The sequence below is a fragment of the Polypterus senegalus genome, chromosome 3, assembly GCF_016835505.1.
Source record: "Polypterus senegalus isolate Bchr_013 chromosome 3, ASM1683550v1, whole genome shotgun sequence".
Classification (NCBI taxonomy): Eukaryota; Metazoa; Chordata; class Cladistia; order Polypteriformes; family Polypteridae; genus Polypterus; species Polypterus senegalus.
In genome coordinates this window covers 160,667,596-160,683,690 of record NC_053156.1, presented here as the reverse complement: position 1 = coordinate 160,683,690, position 16,095 = coordinate 160,667,596, and the positions used below count along the sequence as shown (strand labels likewise).

The 16,095-nt window shown below is 36.5% G+C and overlaps 1 long non-coding RNA gene across 2 annotated transcripts; it reads right to left on the bottom strand.

Moving 5' to 3' along the window:
• Positions 1-2,400: 2,400 nt before the first annotated feature.
• LOC120526832 lies at positions 2,401-12,731 on the bottom strand. 2 transcript variants are annotated; one of them, XR_005633183.1, is made up of 3 exons: positions 12,649-12,731; positions 8,341-8,488; positions 2,401-2,436 (listed from the first exon to the last, which is right to left on the bottom strand). It is a non-coding gene; the product is annotated as an uncharacterized LOC120526832 (long non-coding RNA). The 2 variants fall into 2 exon arrangements; XR_005633182.1 differs by lacking the exon at positions 2,401-2,436 and adding an exon at positions 2,546-2,678.
• Between the last annotated feature and the right edge of the window lie 3,364 nt (positions 12,732-16,095).

The following is a 16,095-nucleotide window of genomic DNA, read 5'->3' as shown; positions in this document are numbered from 1 at the left end:
ACAATTATGCTTCATTTTTTAAAGAAAGATTTACTAATTTACAATTAAATTCGCTAGAAAAGATAACACAGATCTTTAAAGAGTAGTCATTTTAAAAATGTAGATTTTCCCAAGTACCGTTAGATAATGGAATGAACAGTTGATGAGGTCCTTTTTAACATCAGGTTACAGGTCATCATTTTCATTCAACTCTTTGGGTTGAACTAGTCTGACCAGGCCTCTCTATCTTTAGCAACTTCACAACAGCTCTTCCTGGGAAATATTCAGACGTGCCCCTGACAGTCAAGAGAGACAATCCCTCCAGCATGACCTGGGTCTATCATCAGTCTTCTACCGGTAAGCTATGCTTTGTACACCCACTGGAGAAAGTATTGAGGGGCATTCTAACTACATGTTCAAATAAATTTAACTGGTCCTGTCAATCTAGAGAAGCAGCAGTTCTGCTGTCAGGGAGAGTGAGCCCAGCAGTACAGAAAAGGAGCCTCATTTGGCTGTTTGTATTGCTGTCTCTCTCATTCAGTCACTTCCTAGCTCACAACCATAGGTGAAGATGGAGTGTAGACCAGTCCATAAGTAGACAGCTTTGTCTGCTAGCTTAAGTTCTATTTCACCACCATGGACAAGCTAACCAGTCATTAAACTGCTGCCAGTGCACCATAAGTCAGTTACTCTTACAATCACCTGTACCTTCACTCTTGAATAAGGCTCATGGGTACTTGAACTCCTCCACTTGAGACAGCTGCTCACTCACTACCTACAGGAAGCAAGCAGAACAGGGCTATTTCATTTGAGTTTAATAGCTCCTTTTATTTCTGTTTATCATTGATTCCTACATACAAGAACTGCTGCGAGATGCTTACAGAGAAATGATCTAATTTAAGGTTACCTAAAGAGGCTTTTGCAGAAAATAATACGCTCTTACTCAAATTAACCCTGAAAACTTTTAGAACTCTTTTAAGTATTTTTAAAAGTATAGAATTAATGAATACAGGTCAGTAATATAAAACATAATCTTATAATCTAGTGATTAAAATAGTAAAATAAATATTTCATTTTTTTTCATGTAGAATGGATTGCTCATATAGGAAGCAAAAAATTTACAGAATATTACTGATGTACATATGAATTCTAGCAATAATTTAAAACTCCCAGCTAAATAAATAAAGTAAGTCAGGCAAGTGATTTGGTAAAGAACAGTGCAGGATAGTTAGAAATGACAATAGATCTAATTTCTTCTGCTTTCTCAAGGAACATTGGTAATGAACTCAGTTAGGAGACATGGCTAGCTGGTTTGAAAGCTGGAGCACTGTTATTTTTTCTAACCATTTCATTAAAGAGTTTGTTAGCCAAGTTTAATTCTTGTTTATTTCCATAACAGGGAGTCATATTTAAAAATAACAGTGATAACAGAATTTTAAAAAAAAGCATGCACTTTTGGTGTACACAAGATATATATTTTCAATACAATGTTACAATATCATATGGATGAAACTGATTTCATAGACAGATGATTCCTAAAGTGACGAAAAGATTCATGTACTATTGTTAATAATTATATGTGGAGGGTCTGTGGCTAATTGTAGCTCTTAAGTGTCACAGAAGTATCCAAAGGAGATTTAAAATCTTTGCTGAAGTCTCAAGTTAAAATTGTTGACTGCATCTGAACAGGATAGGTAGCAGATCTTAGTGGTGCTTTGTCAGTAAATTACAGTGTCAGAGAAATATTGAATCACTGTAATCTTTAGAAAATGTAGATGTGAGAAATGTTAAGTGTAATGGAAATACTGAGTACACATTTACATTAAAGTGTCCTCAAGCCCACTTTCATACATTTCTACATAAAAAAAGCTTTTTATTTTTTACTTTTATGGACATGAACATCATGTCACTTTCCCTCTTCAATTTTAAAGAGCAGGAAAAGTGAGCGGCTGTGGCTGAGGTTTGAGCAAGACACCCTATAGCTCTAGAAATGAGTGTGGCATATATCAAGAGCTTCCCCTGTAATCATACAGTAAGTGATGTAGCAACAACAACAACATTTATTTATATAGCACATTTTCATACATATAATGTAGCTCAAAGTGCTTTAAATGATGAAAAGAAAAACAGACAAAGTAAGAATTTAAAATAAGACAACATTAATTAACATAGAATAAGAGTAAGGTCCGATGGCCAGAGAGGACAGAAAAAACAAACAAAAAAAAAACTCCAGACAGCTGGAAAGAAAAAAAAAAATCTGCAGGAGTTCCAGGCCACGGGACCGCCCAGTCCCCTCTGGACATTCTACCTAACATAAATGAAACAGTCCTCTTTGTATTTAGGGTTCTCTTGGAAGGACTTGATGATGATCGTCATGTAGACTTCTGGCTTTTAATCCATCAATGTAGGACATCACGGTGCTTTGATTAAGTGGTGATGGCGCAGGTATCTTGTACGCTGATAAATAAATAAATAAATAAATAATATCATTACTACTAAACTGAACAAATAAATAATAGAATTATTAAAGGATTGAATAAATAAATATACATCTACCATCATATCTTTCTTATATGGTAATAATCGGTCATCCAATTCCACCTTTATCTTTCCCTGTTCCTGCAGCGAGGTGTATTTACTTAATTGCTCACAACTGCAGGCATTTCTCTGTTTTACACTCAGGAGTGACAGCCACATGACTAAAAGATATAAAAAAATGTAAAATATACAAGTTGACATTACCACTCTCAAGATAAAATCAACACAGTAAACTAGTTCATAGTTGAAGTTGCACAGGATATTTATATGTTTTAAGATAGATGAGTCTGCAGATTCATCAATGGTTTTCAATGAGAGATTTTGAAATTTCAGAAAATGTGTACAGCATGCTGTATTTGAGATATCGCAACCACAATTAAACTGTCTCAAAGAATTTTGTTGAAGAAGTGTGCAAAATTTCAACAAAATCAGCTCACTGGGAGTCAAGTTGTTTCATGTGATCAGAGAGAAAGACAGACAAGTAGACAGACATGCCACTCATTCACTTTTGGCATTTTAAAAATGATAATAGCTGAGCAAGATTATTGAATAACCCTTTACATAAAGAAGCAAGTACAACGTACTTATGAGCTGAACCTTGATGGTCTGAATACTTATCTACTGTTCCTTTGTGAACTCTCTGTTTCAAAAAACAAAAACCCCAAAGGGGTGGGAGGTTGGATATGGATTTATTCAGCTTTACTTTCACAGCCTCAATGTCCAGTGACTATTCAGGGAGTGGATGTAGAGGTGGGTGGTGCACTCCTACAACTTACTTGGGGGTCCACATCAATGACAGACTGGACTGGAGTCACAACACAAAGGAACTGCTTTATATAAGAAAAGGGAAGAGCAGGCTATTTTGACTCAAGAGAGATTTCATTCCTGTAATATGAGTAGTGACATCCTTCACATCTTCTTCAGCTCTGTGATGCGCAGTGTGATTTGTTATGCTGTGGTGTGCTGTGCTGGTAACATCACTTCAATAAAGGTCCACTGAATTAATATGCTAATTAAAAGGGCTGGATAAGAAGGGATGCACTCTCAACCTTGCAGAGGTCTTAGTGAAGGCGAGAATGAAAACAAAGCTGAGTACCATTATGAGCAATGCTATACATCCTATCTTTGACACACTAATACTGAAGACTTTCAGCCATTTCATTATGCAGTATAACTGCGTCGAGAAACGCTACTGGGGCTCCTTTATATTAATGGCAATATGTCTATATGATCACTCATTGTTACTGTGACTCTGAAGTTTTCATTCTGTTTAGATTTTCTTTCTTTTTAGTTATTCTTGTGTGCGTTCAGACCAAATTGTGAGTGTACAGTATATATATATATATATATATATATATATAAATCCAACTTTCTATTTAATGAGTTCTTCTTTTATCGGCTGCTCCAGTTTAGGGGTCACCACAGCAGATCATCCGTCTTCATCTATCCCTGTCATCAACATCATTTTCTGCCACACCGTCTGCCTTCATTTCATCCCACACCATATCCATAAACTTTTCCTCTTATCTGGTAGTCCCATCTTCAACATTCTTTTCCCGATGTACCCTTATCTCTTCTCTACACATGCCCAACCACCTCAATGTAGCCTCTCTCACTTATTTGCCATACTGTTGTACCTGTGCTATCCCTCTAATATATTCATTTCTAATCCTGATTATGCTCGTTACTCCAAGCGAAAATTGGTGCATCTTCAACTCTGCCACTTTCAGCTCTGCCTCCATTCTTTCCGTAAGTTCCACCACCACCAAACCATACAATATAGCTGGTCTCACTACTGTTTTAGAGACCTTCCCTTTCACTCTTGAAGATACTCTTTTATCACAAATCACTTCCACTGCCACTCTTCTCAATCCAGTCCATCATGCCTGCAATCTCTTTTTCACCTCTCTGCTGCACTCTCTGTTGTTTTGGACTGTTGAATCCAAGTATTTAAATTTGCCTACCATCACCATCTCTTCTCTTTGCATTCGCACTCTTCCACCACCTTCCCTGAGTATAGAACATTCCTCTTCTCTACAGTGTGTACAATAATCTAATAACAGTCTAATCTAATTTAATCTAATTTCCTCAAAGTTAACATGGTTGATTGTTAGTCATCATATACTGTATTGCGGACACTTAAAGGTCTTCACTGGCCTTAATCCCACACCATACTACATGTATAAATGTACTATTTTCATTTAAAAAATTACCTTCTCAAAGGCTTCTGACATAATACTCTATTTGGTTAACAAAGAGCTTCCACTCCAGCTGGGAGCTGCCCTTCTTTGCTTCAAAATGACCTGGGTGAGGCAGACCTGGGAGTACTTCTAATGCCACAACATTGCCCTTGGGTCAGGTGTTTGCTTCACCGAACAAGTAGCCTCCTCTCAATAGCTTCCTTCAGTGACACCAGTGGACCCCAGCAAGGCCTTCCTCCAGAACTGCAACTCCCTGAGAGTGTCCAAACAGAAGTCATTGTCAAAGGGATGCACAACATACTGGGGAAGCCCACCGATCCAGGAGGCAGTCTCTCTTTGTTCTCTTGCTTTACTTGCCTCCAGATCAGGTAGGGGAAATAAACATTCTGACCAGGATGTCCATCTATCCATTCTTTATGGTGTCCTTGCTAGATAAGGAAGCACCATCAATCCCCACTAGTATGCCACTTCATCTGTGCCTTACTTTACTATATATATATATCAGCTCCTCTACATTTCACAGATTTTCACAAATCCTAATTCAACAAAATGTGAAAGGGCTGAAGTACTTTTGGGCAATATAGGTTTTGGAGGCTGGGACGTATCTTTCAAGGGGTTCATTGAGGAAGGTTTTACAGATAATTGCAAGTATTGTGTATCATTTGGATTTTCTGGTTTTGCTGACTTTTTGCTCCGTTTGTTGGATTATTCTTTTGGATTGTATTTTAGGACTGGATTTCCTTGGATTACATTTTAAGCAACTCCTCTTTAGTTCTTTTGAACATTTTGGTTATATTTTTTTATTTTTTTGTGAGTAGATACCTTTTGTTATAAAGATTTTCATCTTGACTTGTCTGGTCAATCTGGAGTTAACCTTAAAAGCCGGTTTTCTTCTTTTTGGGGCCTGGTCAGGCTGGAAGACTCCCATTTGCCGGAGTTCAAGCTGTCTTACAGTGAGACCTATTTTGCTACAGACCAATAAAAATTCTTGCCTGTATTTTGTGGATTCTTTTTTAAAGGCCCCAACTCTTTTTGCCATTTTTTGGTACCATAATAATAAGGAACATCACAGGCAGTCAGGAAGAGAAAGACCATGACTTCCATACAAAGTAACAGCAAAAATTATTATAGGAAGCATTATGAGCAGCCTTCAGTTGTATGTCTAACAAGTGTAAACAATGAGTCTTCAACCTTGTTTTAAGTCGTGATTCCACAGTGACCTCTCTAACATTGAGAGGTAATTCATATTCAGAGCTTGAGGTCCCTAGGTTCCCTAGGCCTTATTCAGCTGTTTTATGTATCCTGGTAATTTTAATAGGACCTTCATCTTATGATCAGAATGTTTGGTCTAGAGCAGGATTTCTTAAACTTCTTTTCTCTCCACCCAATCTTGTCCATTTCATGATGACCATCAGATGGGCTCCATGGTTTCCCTCTTGGAAAATTACAGCTGATAGTCATAGCAGTGGGGAGTGTCCTTCTTTGGAGAATCAGTGTTGATTGCTTAAACAGCTGATGGAAACCCATCATAACATACTTCACAAACCATATGTGACCCATTCCAAATAAATACAACTGTGAGTAGCAACCATACAGAGTACAATGGTGGCAACCCACAAACCATTTTGGGTTGAGACCCGTAGTTTAAGAAACTGTGGTCTAAAGCATTAATCTACTCTCTATATATAAAATCCTAAGCCTAAAAGTGTAATGATTTTATGTCACCTTTTTTGTCATGCTTTAAATTGGGCTTATTTTAAAACCTACGTATATATGTTTGGTATCATTCTTTTCAGAATTTATCAAACTTTAATGTGATGTTGTTAGACTTTCAGATTCTTATTCTGTTTTTAAATTATAAAGTAAAAAATATCAAGAACTCACATCACACGAGATGAGACTTGGTGCTAAGAGATTTAACCACACCAGGGGGTGGAAATAAAAAAGACAAAGAGTAGGTGACAAAGTAGAATGTCATAGAGACAAGGCAGTGAGACAAAAGGACAGCTTTGTATAGGCTTTTAAATGTTCGAAGTGCCGCGGGAGAAGCAGATCATGTGGCACAGCAGCAGCAGCAGGGGCAGAGACGTGAAGTAGCTGGCACGTAGTGCAGACCTGGTTGGCAAGTGAAGCGAGCAGGGGGCAAACCCCCTAGTAAAGGCTATAAAGTAAACTGATGCGAAGAGAAGTGAAGCTAATGTCAGAAGGAGGTATCACCTGCATGACTGCAATATAGTTTCATTCTTTCATGTAAGAAACCAGCTGTTAAAGGCGTGTGAATGTTTAACCACCTGTGTTTTTAATGATAAGGTCCATGTTATTAAAACTCTCTTATGGACAAAGAGAAAAAAAATCCTGTGTTTGTCTGGACAATGCACTAAGTCATTGTACTGCTATCTCCCAGAGCGTTCTGATTAAAACATAAACTTGGTCCAAGTGGATATCCTAATCTCTTCCTTTAAAGAATCTAAAAAATCTCTGATTTCTATGATCAGCATCTCTAGAAGGCATATCACTGTGAACAGAACAGGAGTACCCAACTTTTTTTTTATTTTTATTTTTTACATCCAATACTCTTTTTTTTGGGAGTCCACTTCAACCCTCAACCCTTTTTATCTTGTGTTTGACTAGTGTATATGCTAACAGAATTTCACTTTTCATAAAATAACTCAAAAGAATCAAGTAAACAGACAGTCTTTATTTTATATACTGTCTTTCACATTTTACATCTACCCAGATCACATTGTGTTTTTAGTATTTGAATGTTGAGGATGAAGTCATAAACAGAACACTAATGAAAAACTATTTTAATGCTGTTGATATGCAAATATTACTTTTTATTACTGCATAAAATGGCTAAATGTGACAGAGTCTTAATGACAGTATGAAATTATTTACTGAAGAATGGAGACACAGAGGAAAGATTTGACAAGCTGATCGGAAGTGCATTAAGGAATACAATATCCATAACAAAACAGAACACTGAGATAAATGGAATAAGAGCAGCAATTTTGACTTAAGAGAGTCAAATACAATTTCTACATTTCTCAAAATGGCAATATCTAAGCACTGCTATCATGCTGTTGCCCTCCAGCATGAGAAACAGAAATTACCACACTCATTCAGCAAGTCATCAACTCTGGTGTCTGTAATGTTTGCTTTTTTAAGATTATTTGTTTAGTTTCAGGCACTGTCCCATGCCACTTATTACCAGTATATGAAACTTCCATGGCAGAAAACAGGCAGCTACAATATGCTTGGATGGAGAATATATTAAAATATAAAAAACAGAATAAATGTGAGTTCACTTTGCAAAACACAAAGATGTTTGAATGTGACACAAAATATATTTGAATGCAAATCAGAAGGGACTCAGAACATAACTTGAAAATGGAAATACTTATGATGCTATAAACATCAAAAAGTAAATAGCATGGAATCCAATAAATTCATGATTGATGTAAATCATTACTGTGAACTCAATATAACGTATCATGATAAATATAGTAACACAGTGTCCATTACAGTTTGATTGGGCACCTTAACTGAAGCTGTTTTTCTTGGTAAGTAAAAATGAAAAACCTTAGCTGCTATTAATCAGCTTCATTATAAATGACAGTACCTTGGCAAATTTATTGGAGAATGCTACTGCATGATGACATTATTCTTAGTTGTGGACATCTGTGATGTTCTCACACAGCACTGAGCCGAGTTGTTGAAAGGACCCGTTCAATATTTATCTGCCAAAAGCATTTTAGTGTGCTGCACACCTGTGGATTTAAAGATGAGAGTAGTTGTTCATATTTTGCAGTAATTACGAAACAAATACCATAGCTCTTTAAAGGGCTGATTCCAGTTTGTCTTTATTCTGTGGCTCATATATGAAGCTTTCTGTCAGAATGTTGTATCTTTTGACTCATTTTCATTTGTATTTTTTATTCAGATATTTGCTGACTTTGTTAAATATACAAATATAGGATGGAGATTCATTTGTCATTTTCTAACCCACTTAATCCAGACCAGGGGGGTATTTTCCGTACATCGCTTAAATCATCCGAGATCAGATGCCTCATCTTGGATGAGTTAATGCCGTTGAAGCTCATCCGGGATAAGTCGGTTTTTCAAACGCAGCCGTGTAGTAGATTAGTCTAGCTGGATCTAATCATCTGAGATGATTGCGTGTGCCCATGCTGATTGAAAAGCCCATATATATTGAGTCTAGAAAACATGATCAGCAAGTCTTTGATAGGCTGCAACAAAATGACAAAAGAACGGGTGCATTTTTTTTTTTACACAAGCGGAGCAGGACCTTTTATTCGAAGGATGTGAAGAATTTCAAGATTTAATATGCCAAAGGGGTAACACTGCAAAAGCAGCCCAAACCAGAAAAGACGGCTGGCAAAAAGTGGCCGACAAATTAAACGCTAAGTAGTGTGCATTGTATTTACTGAATGCAGCGTTTCATTTCCTATGTGTCCGATTAATTATTATTTAATATGTCATAATTCCAAATCAAACGTGAGCACAAGTAGAACATGGGAGCAGGTTAAAGTGAAGTACAAGAGTACACTTTAAACTGGTAAATATTGGTATATAACTATTTAAAGAATTGTTGACATAAAGAATCATACACTGTAAAATTAACAGATTTTTTCAGTGTAATTGTAATGCATCAGTAAGCGGTATTTAGCATATTTTGAAGGTAGAAAAATATCGATTTTACAGAACATGGCTGTAAACAATAATGAAATGTACTGTTTAAGATATACAGGTAATTTTCAGTAGAGCATAAGGTAACTTTCCTTTTTTCAGAAAAGTTCTTTTACTTTCACCATTTACAGTATTTTTACCGTTAAATTTAGGGAAATTTTTTACAGTGTATAGTATAAGAAACATTAAACAAAGCTAATAAGAAGGCAGACAAGCAAAAAACAGGTGGAGGTCCACGTGGTCCAGACCTAACCCTTGCAGAAGAGTTAGCTCTCCAGCAAAATGCCCATCTCCCTGTTTCTGAGGGCATTTTTTTTTTGTTGGGTCAGTTGCAGGGATTGTCATATCCCTAGAACTTGTGTCTGACCAACGAGATATTGACGAAGGTCAAATATTTGATGAAGACACTGTGTCTGATTATTTATCAGGAGGAGAGGTACATTTTCCAAATAATGTTTGACCAAACTCCACTCTGATCAGTTCCATGTGCCCCAATCACATTTGGAAATCCTGGGTAATGAGAATCTTAGGCTGATTGTGAGATTCTTTATGGAACTGTGGGTGTTTTTGCCTGTGTACCTGCAACGACATGAAATACCTCTTTTATTGTCTGCACACGCAGGTGTCCAGGAAATACTATGAAAACCCGAAGGAAATGTTTCAGAGCCAAACAGACTTTACGAATTGCCTGGCAAACTTCACTTTTAGATAGATTTTTCCGCATCTCCTACAGTAAATAAAAAAAGTGCCGCTTGCAAAAAACCTCAAAGCAATGCATACTGTCTGTGTGGTTGTGAGAGCCCGACTTCGCCTATAGTTTGACTTTGAATATAAGGTGCTAATAAATCTTTGAGGTACAATATTCCCCCTCGGCTAAAGCAGTATCTTTCGAAAAGAATTTCCTCCGGGAGCAATAAAGGATCTTGCCTATCGCCTCAAAAACCCTCTCCATATGAAATTCTCTTCTTATATTTTACGCACCGATATCAATTGGTTGCTCATTCATGAACGGCAAAGCCATGACTGAATGAATTCCACGCACGGACACTGATTAAGTGTGTGAGCTAATCCTTGTTTACACAGAACAAACCTGCTCTGAGCAAGTTTGAGGATTTGGATGTGCTGCTATGACAACACATCCAGCAAGAGTTTCAAAAAACCGACAGATCCAGGATCAGGCCAAATCATCAACAATTACATCCGGCTAAACGAGTAATCCACGTACGAAAAATACCCCCCTGGCTGGAGTCTATCCCAGCTAGCATAGGATGCAAGGCAGAAATAAACTCTAGACAGGGCGTGAGTCCATCACAGGGTGAACACACATACACACACACACACACTAATTCACATAACCTGCATGTCTTTAGACTGTGGGAAGACACCAGCGCACCCGGAGGAAACCCACACAGACACTAGGAGGACATACAAACTCCATAGGGAAGACCTGGGATGTGTACCCTTGTGTCCATAGTGTGAAGCAGCAGTTCTATCCCTGTGAAACTGCCTTTAGACATTGTCAGATAAAATTTAGCACATATACAAATTGTATCCATTAGTCCACCCATCCATGTGTTGCTGGTTAAGGTTGCAATGCTAAACATAAATCAAACTATCAGGAATAAGCTGTGAAAACATCATTTGTTATGAGTTTCAGGAATTAGAAGATTAAATGATTCCACATGGTTCTTTTTAAACTTGCCAATACAGCTTACATGTGTATACTTTCTTTTGCACCCGATATTATATTTTTCAATCAATTTTTTATTCTTATTTTCATCCAATACTCTTTGAGCTTTATTTATTAGTAATAGTAATAAATAATAATAAGAAGAAACATTGCTCAGTAAAGGATTAATGAGCCATCTAAGATTTGTTTCTATCCTGTTCACAAAGTCCCTGTGCTCAGGGAGCAGCTTTCACCTGCTGGGCAGGTAAGACAGACAGGGAAGGTGATAACCACTCTTTGACTGCTACTGTTTTGTTTACCCTAGACTGGAGAAAGATTTTTTGAGAGAACTCTGATGAAACTTCCAAACAACAACGTGAAGCTCTGACTCTTCTACTCTGAACCCTATATTAGCCAACGTCCCACCAGAAGTCCACATTCATTTTGGAACCTGATCCCAGCAAGGTTAGACCTCTTTTGTTAAAGGTCAGGATTCCTACTGTTAAGGGCTGACAACACCTGCATTTGTTTTTTTTTTTTTAAGTTTTTTTGCTGCGTTCTTTAGTTAACCCTTGCTTATTAAATGGGGCTTCCAATTTGGCGCCCCAACATCTTGATACTCTCTGTTTCTTCCTTTACAATGAACACTAATAACATAAAGAGTATTAATAATAAGATAACATTCTCAAAACCACAAATTTCAATTAAGGATGATGACGCCCTGGAGCAAAATCTGGTCAAATGTAGGAACAAACTCTGGACAGGAGGACTGTTGATACATACCCATAGGCAAAGAACAAATTTGGAAGCATTATTTAGCCTAACTTTTTAAAAACCAGAGTACCCAAGGAAGAATCCTTGCAGAGACGTGAAGAGAATAGACAAAATCCTCAAAGACAGCAACCAGGCATAGAATTCTGAACGCAAGACTCTGACTCAAGATCCTTAAAGCAGTAGGTTTAATTACAGAGGCAAAATATAAAACAAAACTGAAATATTTAACAGAGATTAAAAAATAACTAAAAAAATATAAAACAGAAATGAACAAATCAAAAGATAAAAATGCAACATTAAGTAATCATTGATGGTGAAAATAAATTAAAAAAAGAAAAAATTATTTACAACCGAAGATGATGGAAAATGTAAACACTTAATCAATCTTTACTGTTGATGTATTTTTCATGGAGCATATGAATACACAATACTATTCAAACTCACACAAAAATACAAGATAACAAATATGTTAAATAGAAATTAATCTTGTAGAGTCCATACTAGTAAGTGTAAGCTTATAGTTGACAATTCAGTACAATCAGAATAATCACAGAAGGAAGAGAGATGTTAGGAACAGAATTAAAGGATAAGTTTGTTATTTTTCAAGTCAAGTATATTTAATCACAAATACGGTATACATTCATTTGCCAGACAAAATTGTGTTCAAAAGTTAAGCATTTTCTATTAATTAAAAAAATACAAAGCCTCTCCTGGCATTTTATAATCTAAGTCATGGGGCACAGATCATCACTAGAAAATAAAAGCTTAAAAACTTACCGAATGTGTCCATTTTTCAAGGCAAGAAAGTCATTGAGCATTGATCCACATCTTGAGATTATGCACACACATTGTAAAAAAAGCTTATAGGTGTAATTTTTAAACAAAAAAACATCAATATTTTGAGATTCAGCTATTTTAAAAGAAGACCAGCTATGTCCATTATCTCAGCACTGGTAGTTTTCTGCAACAATTTTTACCCCAGGGGAAAGGTTTCCTCTTGAAAGACTAAATTACACTAAAGTGTTCCTGTCATGTGCTTTGTATCTTGTTAATTTACTTCCATATTTATGTGAGTATTCCTCCCATAGGCCACTGGTATCACACAAGCAAATAGAAACTATGTCCTTATCTCAAGAAACAGTACCAGGAATATGCAGTAACCTGATTATTTCCAGATCCCTTTTGTTCTCCCAAACATGCATTGGAAACATGAAAGGCATGTTTTTGTATATGGAAATGTTTGACTCTTCAAAGTTGACGTATTCGGTAAGTTTTTATGCTTTTATTTTCCAGTGGTGTTCCATGCCCCGTAGCCTCCATTATAAAAATGACAGGACAGACCATGTATTTTTTAAACATTTACAGAAAATGCTTGACTTTAGAACACAATTTTGCATTGGCAAATGAATATATACCATCTTTGTAAACAAATAACTTGAAAAATACCAAATGTATCCATTAAGTAACAAGCATAGCCAAATGAAATACAATTTGAATCAATAGAGAACTAGATAAACACATAAATGAGAACATAAAAAACAAAATCCCTAATAATAATTTATATGTCATAAGGTTCTGGAACATACTTATGCCCCTCTTGGCAGATATTCCACTAAGTAATTTCTGCAGCTCAGCTTCCTCTTTGAACCCAGCAATTTTGTCCTTCTTGCAGTTGTTTAATTAAATAATTATATTTATTTAACTTTTTAGCAATAAATGCCTACAGATAGAGCTTCTTTATTTTTTTTTCACCTATTTGTTTTCTTGCAAATATCTCATTAGATACTGGATATGCTTCTGATTAAATCAAATAAGCCTCTGTTACTGAAATCTGGAGCCATCTTCTCATTCTTGAAGTTTCTCTCTCAGTCTAAGCCCTCTTAGACCAATAAACTTGCTTTATCTATTGAAAACTCAGTTTCAAAATTGAAAGTTGGTAATTATTATTTAAAAATCAGATATCATATGTGAGATCTCTGAAAGAGGAAAGTCTAAAAATGTTTCAGAAATGCTATGCAGTGAAGCCAGCAGATGTCAGTATAAGCAAAGGAAAGAGTCTAGATTCATGTTAGCGCTCTCTATCTTGTACACATTCTATTGTATATAATATAGAGCTATTTTTATTTTTCAGGATCACTGAACTGCTAATATTCCTGAATATAACCTTAATTAATTTAAAAAAATGTGTAATCATTAAGATATGGTAAAAACAGCCCTTCCAGCAATTTGTAGTTAACAGTAAACGTGTATATTTGAGTTAAGATTTTTTTTTTTAACTAAAATGGTCATTTCAATGTATTCCTGTACACATATCTTTATATATGATATTGCATTTTTAAAATCTAGCTTCTAAAGTGCTTTTATGAGCTTCATACTACCTGCGCGGTGTGCATAGTAGTGTAGATTCATTTTTCTCCATAAAGGTCTTTCATTATATCCCCAGGATTTCTCAGGCTGGTTCAGAGGTAAAATCTACCAAATATTTCCTGGGTATGCACTGGAGTTTTTTTTTATCTGCAACACCCATGATAGGAGAGCACAGATCCAAATCTGTTCAATGTATTTGTCTTTGCCCACAAGCCCAGGGACCATATCTACTGGACTGCCAGGCCACTTTTTCATAAGCAAATAATTCAAGCTCCTATTACAAAGTCAATGGAAGTGCAGTAGACTGGCATCTCACGCCAAGTCTGATTTCTTCCATTTTCCTTGTCCCCTTCATCAGAGTGCAGGGTCAATCAGTAATGAATTCATCAAAGAAGCATAGCTATGTATGTTAAAAGTAGAATGCAGAAACAAATATTCTTATTGTTCTTCAAACTAACACCAAAGCTCAGCTAGGGTTAAGAAGACAGGGTTCACAAAAGATTTTTTTCTTTGAGATTGGCCAAAATGAATAAATGCCAGACATACATTGCATCCGGAAAGTATTCACAGCGCATCACTTTTTCCACATTTTGTTATGTTACAGCCTTATTCCAAAATGGATTAAATTAATTTTTTTCTTTAGAATTCTACACACAACACCCTATAATGACAATGTGAAAAAAGTTTACTTGAGGTTTTTGCAAATTTGTCTATACTAATAAAAGGCAAAGCCCTCACTGACTGACTAACTGACTGACTGACTCACTCACTCACTCACTGACTCACTCACTGACTCATCACTAATTCTCCAACTTCCCGTGTGGGTAGAAGGCTGAAATTTGGCAGGCTCATTCCTTACAGCTTACTTACAAAAGTTGGGCAGGTTTCATTTTGAAATTCTACGCCTAATGGTTATAACTGGAAGGTATTTTTCTCCATTTACTGTAATGGATTTGAGCTCGAAAGCCGCAGGGGGCGGAGTTTCGTGTGACATCATCATGCCTCCCACTTAATCACGTGAACTGACTGTCAACGCAGTGCGTAGAAAACCAGGAAGACCTCCAAAAAGCGCTGAAGAAAACATGCATTATATAATTTAGAAGGCAGCGAAACAATAAGAAGCGAGCGAGTGACATATACTACCATATTCATGAGTGCTGCTACTTTGGAAAGAAAGCAAGGTGTAAACCTAAACTTTAAATTAAGTTCATAGACAGGCTGCCGCTGGCATTTCTCATGCCCATGGGCAATGCGGGATACAAGTTTAATGAGAGGACACAGGATATAAACGAGAGTTTTGATCACTTTGTAACTAAGCTAAAATTGCAGGTGAAGGGCTGTGCTTTTGCAAATTCCGAGAGACTGTGTTTGTGGGGGATTGACAGTTAAGGCGGGTGGGGGCCACCAAATACTCACAGAAAAATCCACAAGTTAATACACACGCTGTCTCTAGAGTTTCTCCATACTGAATCCTCCAGGCACTACAGTGAACCCTCGTTTATCGCGGTTAATCCGTTCCAGACTCTACCGTGATAAATGAATTTTCGCGAAGTAGGATTCTTTATTTATAAATCAAATATTTTCGCAGTTAAAGTATAGAAAACCTGTTTACGACCTTCTAAATACGTTTTTTAACATTAGAGCCCTCTAGACATGAAACAACACCCTTTAGTCACCATTACACTCGTATTACTCAATATATTAGACAAAATAAGAGAAAATAAGTCATATTAGACGTTACAAATATCATATTACTAGGCGCGACTTTTATCTTCAATTATTGTGCGCTCCATGTGTACATCAGGCATGTAAGTGTAGAGAATGAGAACATCAAAGTGTCCATTCATAACATCTTTT